General features: G+C 29.9%; 1 long non-coding RNA gene across 1 annotated transcript; it reads right to left on the bottom strand.

Annotated features, from left to right (window-relative positions):
* Positions 1-2,816: 2,816 nt before the first annotated feature.
* On the bottom strand, positions 2,817-4,056 carry LOC129322159 (uncharacterized). The gene is made up of 3 exons (XR_008596193.1): positions 3,926-4,056; positions 3,713-3,760; positions 2,817-3,072 (listed from the first exon to the last, which is right to left on the bottom strand). It is a non-coding gene; the product is annotated as an uncharacterized LOC129322159 (long non-coding RNA).
* Positions 4,057-12,273: the final 8,217 nt, after the last annotated feature.

Below are 12,273 nucleotides of genomic sequence, written 5' to 3'. Positions count from 1 at the left end.
AAAAAAAAAAAAAACAGGGCTGAGCCGATGTTATCATCCACTAGTGCATAAAACAAGGGATTGAAATCCCTCATCAATCTCAATCACCAAAGAGACAATATCATTAATCAAATTTTAATGTAAATCTTATCTTTTATGGTAGTATTCTAAATGGATTTCTCTCTTTCCTATCATAGTTAAGAATTTTTTTGCACATACTTAGTACATCATTTATAGTCCATTCAATAAAAACTTGACATATCATATACTTGTAAATATAAATTTATTCTATCATTAATAATGATGAAAAGAGAAAAGATAAGAAAAGAAATTTCAAAAATAAAATCATTAAAAATAATAATACATAAGATTTTATTTGATTTAGTTAGTATTAACATAGCATATTTTTAATGGATAGATCATCAATGAATGGTGCATTGAATCTGTGTAAGAATTTCTCAAATTGATATTAGTTTTTGCAATTATTCTAGGAAGTTGAACGCTACATATACATCATGGTAGATCTTTTCTATTGTATTGGAATCCGAAATGAAAAATGGTTTGATTTTTTAGACCACAGTAGTATTCAAAGGTTTTAGCTTGTTTTTTTTTCTATTGTCGTTATTTTTTTGATTAATGAATTTAATTATTTATATTATGATAATTCTTTTAAATAAATCAAAACTTTATTATGATGATATTTGGAAAAGTATTCCGTTAATTTTTGAAGGGGATTACAATGATAGCCAATTTCCAAATAAAATTATCATGTTTCTCGGGGGAAAAAATTATCATCTTCTCCGAGGCTTTTTTTTTTCCCCTTAAATATGTTTCCCATATTTTGAAAAGTATGTAGTCATAAATGCAGTATTATTTAATCATAATCGATAACTTAGCCATTAATAATAATGAATACCCAATTGTATTTAAGAATGACGGAATTAATTATATTCATAAAAAGAGAAAGAACAAGTTGCATCATTTGACTATAATAAAATTCTTAACTAATATACTAATCCATTTGCAGCCAGCAGACAATGTAAAAAATGCTCGGGATTAACAAACCATCGTACAAACCTGGATATTCGTGCCAGATTAGAAAGAACTCTGCACACATGAAAGGGCTTTTTAATGGGATCCACAATACCAATAAAAAAGTTGTTATTTAGTTAAAGTTATATAAAATACAATAATTTTGGACTCTGAAGGGTATTTATTAGAGCTTAAGTCCGTGTTCGCAATTGCAAGGATCGGGATGGAGTCACATGCTTGCTCTCATAAACAATCTGAATAGCAAGTGCCGATCTCTGCGGATTCTGTCTATCCGAATTCATTATATACATATCGAAGCACACAGACCCAACCAAAGTAATTCAATTCATCGCATTCACATGTACCTATGGGCTGCATTTTTTCAAAGAAATATGAAATGAAGAAGGGATTCAAATCCTCGAGATCAGAAGAAGCTCAAGCTTCTCATAAAACTCGAGCTTCAGCAACGCCATCGTTGGCAACCACGTCACTTTTATAAAACCGTAGGCGGCAGAATGGAGGTGCTAGCGGCGGCGCCAGAGACGGCGACCTCATCCTCATGATGGGTGCTGTAGCTTCAGTCCAAATCAATTCTGGGATTGGTCATTCCCATCATGCTGGTGATAATTGCGGCGGCGGCGGCGGAGGATGTTGATGCGTTTATTATTTGAATAATCGTTTAACAGGTTGTAGTCAAATTAAGTACACAATAATGGAAGCAAGTCGTCTCTATCAACAGGAAAACATGCAATTCTCACAGCACAAGTTTCAAATTGTCACCTCTTCCTTCAAAAAGCATGAAAAAGCTATAATACTTATTTTTTGCAGTTGTAGTAAATATAGTTTGTGCCAGTCATTTACCTACCTCCATAACCTTTTCTCCTCCATCAAAATGTTTTGGCATTTTAAGTAATACCAAAACAGGTCCAAATCCAGTCAAAGAATTTCAAAATTTGTTTGCAACTTATAAAATCACAACGAAAAAGTACAAAAAAAAAATATGTAAAAAATAAATAGTTTAAACTTGAAATGGAAAAAAAAAAAAACGAAAGGGGAAAAAGCACTAAAACGCACCTAGCGCATCATCCTTTTAATTGGTTTACCAATGAATGTAAAGTATATAATTTTAAATACTTGTCCTAGATTGTACCATTCCATATAATTATCCGCCAATGCATGATATCAAACAACTAAAACTTACGTAAGGGATGCAATATGAAACAAAAAAAATTCTATCAACCAGTGGCACATAAATCAGACTTTTGCTTCTCCACTTGTTTAGAAAAAAAAAAAGAAAAGAAACTTATTAATGATAAATAAACAAGTCTGAGAGTAGGCAGATGCAGTTCAGGGACAAATAATGCAAGAAGATCACCCCTTTCAAATGACACTAGAGTAACATTGTGATTAGAGGAAGGCTAATCCATTGATAATAGGTAATGAGTTTTGTCTTTATTCTCATTTTTTTTTCTAGATTAGAGTTATCTTAGTAACTTCATTCATGGTTAGGTCTCCAAAGCAAAACTATTTGGCGCCATGGCCATTCAGCTACCAAAGAATTATTGCTGAACTATCAGCTTTGAGTATATTCAGCAATGACTGTCTCCTTAGTTGTGTGGTGCAGCCAAACCATTTCTATGATAGGTATGATTGATAGGTTAATTTTCTTCTTCCCAAACAACTCTCTTTCCTGTAAATTCCTAATCTATACAGACTTGAAGTCTGGGTACAAAGCCTAAAAAAATCCCTTTCTTTGTAACCTCAGCTTGATTACTCCTTAGCTCTATCTACCTTAGAATCTATCAAATCTGAAAGAGTGTTATTTTCATATACAATGTAGAATTGCAGATCAGCCATGACAAATCATATACATAAAAGGTTGTCAAACATGACAACTAGGAAAATCAAAGGAAAAGAATACCAAGATATTTTTTTTGCTTGATCGATTAGACTTTGGTGATTTCTTCCCTGAAAACAAGGTCTTTATCCATTTCCCCGGGTCTCTTCCCATTTTGGAGAAGATCAATGATTCAGGAACCAGAGAGCTCAAATGTCAGAAATCTGCAAGACGATTATATAATTGAACCTCAATCATACATCGACGTATCAATATCTATAATCAAAATAGGATCAATATCTACTTTAATTTTACTGCTCTAAATTATGATCTTTTTTATTTGCATGTCTCGAAAAAAACACTTCACGTTCAATTACTCGGGCCGGACACTGCTATAGTATTAAAGCTTAATTAACATGAAGGAGACAACAAAGGATGAACTATTCATCAAAGTACCACTATAATGAGACGTGATTCTTTTCATCGATCATAGTGCAAGTGGGCAAGACCACAAACTTACGGTTTTGAAGCTTGGTACCCGTTATGCGCAGAAAATGATCATGGAGAAATTTTTTTAAAACCAAAGTCGACAATTGATATTTGACTCTGTTTACTATGATACTGACAAACAAAAAATAGGTCCAATGACCTAAGATGCTAGACCAACGGATACAATTAATTCTGCATAGTACCAGATACCAACCAAGAGTCGAATTCATATTTAACTTTTCCTTAATCCTTACAAAAAGAAGCTGCAAAAAACCGATCAAAACCGAACAAAAGCAATTAAAACAAAGTGGAAACCCAGTAAAACCAGGCTGAATTGAGAATTATTGAGGCCAAATAAGCAGATCAAAGAAGTACACGAAACGCAGCAGAAGTAGAATCAGCAGGAATGGCAAGCCTCCATGGCTGACAACAAGACAAGAAGGAATAATATTAGGGAAGACGGAAAAATCAACGAAAGCAACAAGGAATCAGGAAAAAAAGGAAATGAAGACCAAATTTGAGAACGAATGACGAGGAATTAAGCAAAAGATATCAGTACGAGAGAAAAGAGGTGAAACGTAAATTTACCAATCATGACGAAGAAGAAGAAGGCGAACTTCGGAGCAAAGTTTGCCTTCTGTTGCAGCAGTGACCCTGGCAGAGAGAGACATGGGAGCTAACATAGCTCATGCCAATGCTTCCTAGATTCCTCCCACGAGGTTTGATTTTTGCAGAAAACGGTTATTATCATTTATTTATTTACTTATTTACTAGGATTGTTATCACCATCATCATCATTTTCTTCTGTCGTTTCCCCAACCCCTACAAAAATAAGCATTTTATTATAGCTTTGCTGTTATTATTTAGTATTTATAAAAAATATTTAATAAATAAATAAATATTTAAGAAATAATATTACTTTTTAGCTCCTGTCTTTTAAATATCACTTCATTTTCCAAACTTTAACTCATTAAAAATTTATAGTGAGTGAGGCTAGCTCCTTACAATATGAAAAATCAAAGTTTAAACCTCAATACAAAAAAATTTACATTTAATATTAAATCATGCTTTAAATTGGACTCAATCAAAAAAAAATTAAAAACTATAATTAAACCAAAAATAAAAAAACTATTTAGAATCGAAATTCAAAAAAAAATTCAAGATGAAAAGTTATATTTAAAAAATTTAATATTTTCTGAAACTTTTTTTTAAAAAATATATTTTAAAGACTAATATTATCAGTTGTAATGTGGTATTTAAAAAATATAAATGAACTCTACTCTTTGGATTCAAAAATATAATATATTTTTATAAGGTAATAAGTTAAAAATATAAGGTGTTTTGAATTTTTAAATTATAATTAATAAGTTTTTATTTTTCAAAAATATTTTTAATTAAAGAGTGTAATTAATAGGATTTTCTAATTGAAATATTTTATTAAATAAGAATAAATATAAAATGACTGTATAATTTTAAATATAATTAACCAACTATTTAAAATATAATTCAATAAAAAATATTTTATGATAGTTAACAGAGAGAGAGTACTTGGTAATTTTACATTTTTACTTCAATGCACCGTATTAAAAAGAAGTGAAAATCTTACCTAACTTATTTCCTTGCTTATGAGATTTAAAAAAAAATAAAGAATAAGGAATTGAAAATAAGACATTATGTAAATTTTAAGATTTGGTGACAAGAATTTAAATAATAATAATAATAATGCTTAACATATAATCCTGAGTTGTACTTGTTTAATACGTCTTACATTTGGATTTTTTTCCCCCTTGACCGCAGAGTAAGATGCCGAATCCAATCCTAATGACAAGATGTGATGATTGGGATCCATGCTTACGTTGTAAAATGAATAAATACAGAGCCTTAATAAGAATTTGATCAATAATTTATAAAGTTATAAAGTCAAATCATGTTGTTAAAATGAAAATCTTATTAATAAATTATTTATAAATATTTTTATAAGTACTATTTAAATTTAGAGACATATTTGGTTTGAGTGAATTCCTAAAAATTTAATTCACCTAAATTTTTGTTTTATAGAAAAATTATTGTCAAATGTTTTTTTTTTGTATGAAAAATGTTATCATGAGAGAAATGTTTTTAAAAGCCAAACTAAATGTTAAATTAAAAAGGTTAATGGTCTCAACATCAGGATTAAATAGTAATCTCACCTCTAAACTATAGGTCCAAAGCATATAGGATTTTAAACTTATTTTTATGTAATGTTCTTCTTCAACTTTTAAAAAAAGTAAAATGTAACTACTATCATTAACAAAAGTTAATTTTGACTATTAGTTAACCATAAAATAATAGAAACAAATATCAAAAATTACAAAAAATGAGTAAGAAAATTTTCTTGATTCTTGTTTGTATGTTTTAGGCGCTTTTTTGTAATTTTTTATCCTTTTATATAATTTTTTATTCTTTTTCTATTATGTTTTGATCAAATAATGTTCAAAATTAATGTTTATTAACTATAGGAGCTATGTTGCACCATTTTTAAAAGTTGAGGGAGGTGTTATACAAACGAAACAAGTTTAAGGTCTTAAATGTTTTAGAACCTATAATTTATACATCAAATTGTCCAATAATCTTATTATAACTTATGTTTTATAACTTGTCAAATATTGATGAATTTTGATTAAATTATATATGAATAGACTCAAAAGCATTTGCATTTACACCTATAGTTTATTATTTTTATTTTTTTAATATTTTTCATAAATTTTCCAATGTTTAGAATCATTCATTTATCTAAAAATCATTCCAATTTCCAAATCAATACCATTTCAACACTAATCTAACTCAATTCAACCATGAAAACTATTTTTTAGCCTAAATCAAACTAATAATAGCCCCTATCTATGGTCTAATTGGTTTAATTTTCAGTTCAATCTAATCAGATTCTTAAAACAATGCATGAGGGAGGGTAATTTTGAGTTTTCTAACATGGCTCAAATTAGTAGGATTGCAAGTATAGTTAAAATGAGAATCAAGATGGATAGGTTAAACTCAACACAAATAGAGTAAGCAAGGGAGAATCTCATTTTGTTGAATGTTGAGAGGCCAGTTTTAGAAAGGTTGAGATTTGAATGGATTTAGCAATGGTGGTAAACCAGATTCAAAATTTGAGGTCTCGAATTAAAGGAAAGTGTAGGTTGCTACTTTGTAAAAGGCTCTTAAATGGTTGGAGAAGGATTGGCAGGTTCAGATTGAACATATAGCAAGAGAAGGAAACCAATATGCTGATATAGAGGCCAATTTAATTAAGTCAGATGGTGTTCATGTTATGATATGAGATTGTTAAAGTTTGTTTGGCAAATAATTGTGGTTTTGGTTTTGACCATATTAGTTTGTTGATATGCTTTTGTTTCTGTTTTAGTTTTGGTTCTACTTTTGTTGTAGTTGTTTTTTTTTAAAAAAAAAATTTAAATGAGTTGAGTTTTGGTGCTCATTAAGGTCTAAACATGTCTTAAATTTAAATAATACTTATAAAAGTATTTACAAATTTCCTGCCCACTAATAAGGTTATCAGTTCTCACATTAATAGTAAAATTTAATCTTATAACTTATAAGTCATATCCTTATTAACTGAGCCAATAATTTTTTTTTTTTTTGGGTAGAAACGATGATTTGGTTTGATGCCTCATTTTGTACCCAAAAAGAAATTATCAGCTGACGCAAGAGAAAGTTTCTGTTCAATTTGGCGTCAATCTGCTTCATATCCGCATCGGGCCTCATGTACTCTTGCCTCACATTTCACATGATATGTGGGCCCTATAAAACGCGTCATTGTATTTTGGAAAAAGTGGTTAAAGACCAAAGGGTCCAAATACATGGACAAAAGGGCCAATGTTTTAATTACCGATTTAATAATTTTCCAAAATTTTTATTAACCTTCAAAAGTCGTCAAAATTTTTTTAAAAGAAAATTTTTTGCAAGTAACTTAATCTTTTACCTTTTTCTTCAAAAAGTTCAGTACTTTTCAAGAGTCTCTCCAATTTTCTCCATCAATCTTTATTAATCTTCACAAATTTTCAATGTATCTTCAATATTATTGGAAGAGAAGGAAGAAAATTTTCTACAATTAACTTTAATTATCTTCCACAGCTTTTTTTTTAAAAAGTATTCAGTATTATTCAAGAGTGTTCAATTTTCTTCAAAAGTCTTCCACGTATATTAATGACATTTGCAAAAATATGAAGAATGGTTGAGGTTTGAAGATAATGATTGTAACATTCTAATAGAAATTACTTCATAATAAAAGGAACTTGCCGTGTAATTATTTGAATAAAAAATTTAGGAAGAATTACAAACAGCCCATTCTCAAAAAAATTAATTATGAATAAAGACTAAGAACAAGTCCCATTCCCAAAAAAAAAAGTCATGTTCCGCATTTTAATAATAATCCTTTCTGCATGGGTCCTTATCAGTAATTAATTTCCTTGAGAGGGGACTGATTGTAATCCTCCCAAAAATTTAAGGAGAATTACAGACAGACCCTTCTCAAGGAAATTAATTATGGATGAGGATTAAGAACAAGTCTCATTCAAGAAAAAATAAATCATGTTCTGTATTTTAACAACAATTCATTTTGTATTGGTCTTTGTCCGTAATTAATTTTCTTGGGAGGGGATGGTTGTAATTCTCCCAAACATTTACTTAATATATGTTAAATTTTAAGGATATAAATTGAAGGTAAAATTTTAGTTGCAGATTAAGGAAGAGACTTAATTTTAGGTGGATCCAAAAAAATTTTGAAATGTTAGTTCAGTCCAAAAGAGAAAAGTTAAAAAAATTTTGACAGTAAAAAAGACCAAAATATCCTTCACCTCTTACACAAAATCACTAGTTGTTAATTTTCTTACCCCATTTTTAATTTACGAATATGAGTTGTAAATTATTTGAGTTGACATATCAATAATTAAATAAAATTTGACATTAGTTTTCAATCATAAGCAGCAATATCAGTTGTTAAATTACTAACTTTATTTATTAATTTACTAATATTAGTTACAATTTACTGACATGTCTTGTAATTTATTAACATCAATTATAAATTACTGACAATTCTTGTAATTTACAACTGATATTAGTAAATTAATAAGTAAAGTTAGCAAATTAATAACTAATGTTATTGATTACATGATAAATGGATGTAATTTACAAAAAATATTGGTAAATTGACAAGTGTAGTAAGAAAAATAATAACTAGTAATTCTGCATAACACGTGAAAAGTATTTTAATCTTTTCATCATCGAAATTCTTTTGACTTTTCTCCCTAAATTGAACTAAATTTTTGAATGTTTTTGGACTTGCCTGAAATTAAATCTCTTTCATGATCCTTAAATAAAATTCCTCCAAAATTGAATCCCAAGCCATTTTTTTAAAAAAATAGAGAGCTAATAAAGTTAAGTGGGATTAAATTAAATTATGTAAATTATTTCACTACTTGAGAGATTCTAATTAATATGAATATTGTGAAAATTATATTATTTTATTCTAAATAATATTTTCATAAATAAGGAAACAGAATATAATCAACAAGCAAAAAGTTGAAACAACATCAAGAGGAAACATTACAAAGCAAACAACGAATAGCAAAAAAAAAAACACCATAAAAGAAAAACTGCAAACTAGAAATAGTAGTACTAAGTAAAAACAAATGAAAATAGCAAAGAAAGACCACCAGCAGTTAAACTTCAGCCAACACCCAAACGTACATCTAGAGATGTGGAGGATATAGAAGTCATCTCAGAATATTTAGAATCCATAGCTAGAATACCAATTAAAGGAAGTGATGGTGTAAACATCCGTCCTATATGGCTCACATCCTTATAAGTAATAGCAACCAAGCAATCCCAATATAGGGAACAAAGAAAGAGAAAACCTAGCCTTAGAATTCATAAGAACTAAGATGTCTTCTATTAAACCTTTACATTTCTAATCTGTATTATCAAGTTGCCTTTGTTGAACACAAGTGACAAGATGGAGGCAATCCATTTCAAAATTTACCTTGTTTGAGCTTAGGTCTTGATCCAACATTTGCGCTCTTCTCATAGCCAAAGCCTCTGTCATAAAGGCTGAAATGGATTTGAGTTTATTAGAGAAATCCTAAAAAAAATATACCATTCACATCTTGGCAGATAATCCCAATAGTAGCAATACTGCCACTTTCAATAAAAGCACTATCATTGTTAATATTTAAGAAACCCAATGGTGGTGCCTTCCAACCAGCTCTAGCATTTAGAACAAGGGGTGTAGCAGGGGTGAGATTAAAGTCATCCATGGCCTCCTAACATTTAAGAGTGGATTTTCCAATTAAACAAATCACTATAAAAGGGTTCGAGTCTATAGTATTAAGAAGCTTATCATTTTGGGCTTTCTAACTCAACCATAGAGTCCAACAAATCAATGAAAGATCATGGTCAGTAACAATAGTATTATGTGATGAAGAGAGACTAACCCACCATTCGCCAAAGCTTCTGACATTTTGAGCATCAAATTTCATGTCCAAACTACAAGCACCTAGTCTTAGGACATAAAAAGAACAAGTGTTCAATTATTTCAACTTCATTATCACATGCTAGACAAACATTGGAATACCACTAGCGTAACATTCTAAAATTTTTTCCCCTAATTTATTGATATAATAAAGGGTAATTGTGTAAATTGAAATATAATTGGGTTTAGAGATAGTTAGAGATGGCTATTAGCCTTCGCTTTAGCCTTTAGATTGGGTTTAAAAGTGAATTGGGTCAAACAAGCTTAAATTGTAGAGAGAAATTGAATTTTTAGCTTACTGTGTTTTATGCTACTGTAGCATAATTTCCTAAACCAGTTTTTTTTAAATATGTGAAATTAGTTTAAAATAGAGAGTGAGACCAAAAATAGTAAGGGGCGACCAAATGAGTATTTTCTCTGCTAAGGCATCAATTTTTGGGCATTTTGGAGGTGTTTAAAGCTTGGTTTCACCTAAGTATGCCTTCTTTTTCTCTTCTTCTTCTCTCTACACGTTTTAAAAGTAAGATTTAAGGTTTGAAGATGCTGATTTTAAAATTTAAGGCTATAGGTCCAAACTCATTGGTCCAAATGGGATTAATGGGAGTTAAGTATTCTACACGTAGTTTAAAAGTTTTTACAAGGTTGTAAGCTTGGGTTATCCATTTTGGATGAACCCAAGACCTCTAAAGTATGGTTTTGGATTTTTAGGTGTTATATTAGTGATTATTTAAGTTAATGGAAGCTAAATAAAGTTAATGGAAGTTAATAAACCTAATAGTTATGCTTAAGTGAAAGAGATTGGAATTTAGGCAATTAAAGTATTGATTTATAGAAGTTGGAAGAGTGTTTATAATGATATTATTGATAGTTGGTATGAGAAATTGTAGATTAATCATCTTATGCACCATTCAAGTTTGGTATAGCTTACAAAGAACTTTTATTGAGAGGTAAACCTTTAAGTGAGGTAACCAGGAAAAACCTAGTTTTTATAGTTGGATATTAATTATTGTTGATTGAAATTATTGTTTTGAAAATATGATTGATATTTTGAACTCTTTAATGAAATTTGGCATTTTTGAAACTTGTGTTGAATGATTGTAAATAATATACATGTTCTACATGTGCGAAATTATTTTGGAAAAATGAAGAACCCTATGCATGATGTATATATGAGATTAATGATTATGTTTGATGGCATGTCATTGCAAAAAATTGATGAAAATGTAGTAATTAACATGTGGAATGTGATGAGTATGTGAATGAGGATTTGTGAATTCGTATAAGATGAATTGTTGACTAGATTGCATAATATGTGTAAGTTATGCATAGCATGATTATTAGTAAGAGTTTGCCTAAGGAGAAGAGTAGATTAATAAACCCATGTGGTATTGATGGCTTACCATTAGAATCGAAAGCTTGTCCTGGCATTAACTACTGGAATTGGGAGGTAGCCTTTATCTCATAGTTGATTCGAGACTGTCCTACTTGTTTTATGAGGGACTCGAACCTAACTAATATCCATTGATTTATGAGGAGGCTAGCCTAGGGGTGTGACACTCCATGATTGTTAGTATTAGGGGAAACCACGGTATATAAGTGTGTGAGTTAACTATGGCCCAATAGCTTCTCACAAGTAAAAGGCTGGGTTAGTCCGTGTTATGGACATACCCACTTAATAGCCATCGGTTTCATGTCAAAGATAACATGAAGGTATAAGGTTGGCATTGATCATGCATTTAAATTTGGCCATATGGTTGCTATTATTGTGGCCCGACATGAGTTAAGGGCACATGGTTGTTAGTTTAACGACCCCATATTGTGCATAGTTGGTAAATACATGAAGAGATGTGTTTAATGCCCGATTATGTGGTTATTATTATTGTGATCATTGCTATGTTTGTTATATATATGAAAAATATATGTGTGTGCTATTACCAATTACATCTATTTTTAATTGATATGCAACTATATAGATTAGGTAAAACTTGATTATTGAGTGGTTGTACATCATCCTTCATTCTTTAATATTTTCATGGCCTAGCTCATTGGATCCAAATTGAGGAAAATGTACTGAGACTTAGGATTATAGAGTAAATCTTACTTGTATGCCTTATCGTGTTGTTTATGTGTATTGATGTTGTTAATTTGCCAACTAGGAATCACATAATTGTTTTGAGCTACTTGCATTATTATTGTGTACAACTTGTGTGTATTTTATGCTTGGGTTAGTGAATTGTGGTTGTGAAACCTTATATAAGGTTAAAATACTTGTGCAAGTAGTATAAAGTGTATTTTGAGTTATTATTGATGAATATGGATGATTTGTGCAAGAATTTCCTCCCCCTTGTGTTTTATGAAATTAGAGGTTGAGCCCTAAAAATGTGTTGCATATATTATTAGAGTGTTGTGATGT

The sequence above is a fragment of the Prosopis cineraria genome, unplaced genomic scaffold, assembly GCF_029017545.1.
Source record: "Prosopis cineraria cultivar Desert tree isolate PC_DT_omini unplaced genomic scaffold, ASM2901754v1 PC10, whole genome shotgun sequence".
In the NCBI taxonomy this organism is placed as follows: Eukaryota; Viridiplantae; Streptophyta; class Magnoliopsida; order Fabales; family Fabaceae; genus Prosopis; species Prosopis cineraria.
The sequence above is the reverse complement of the archived record's forward strand: the minus strand, read 5'-3'. Positions and strand labels throughout refer to the sequence as shown.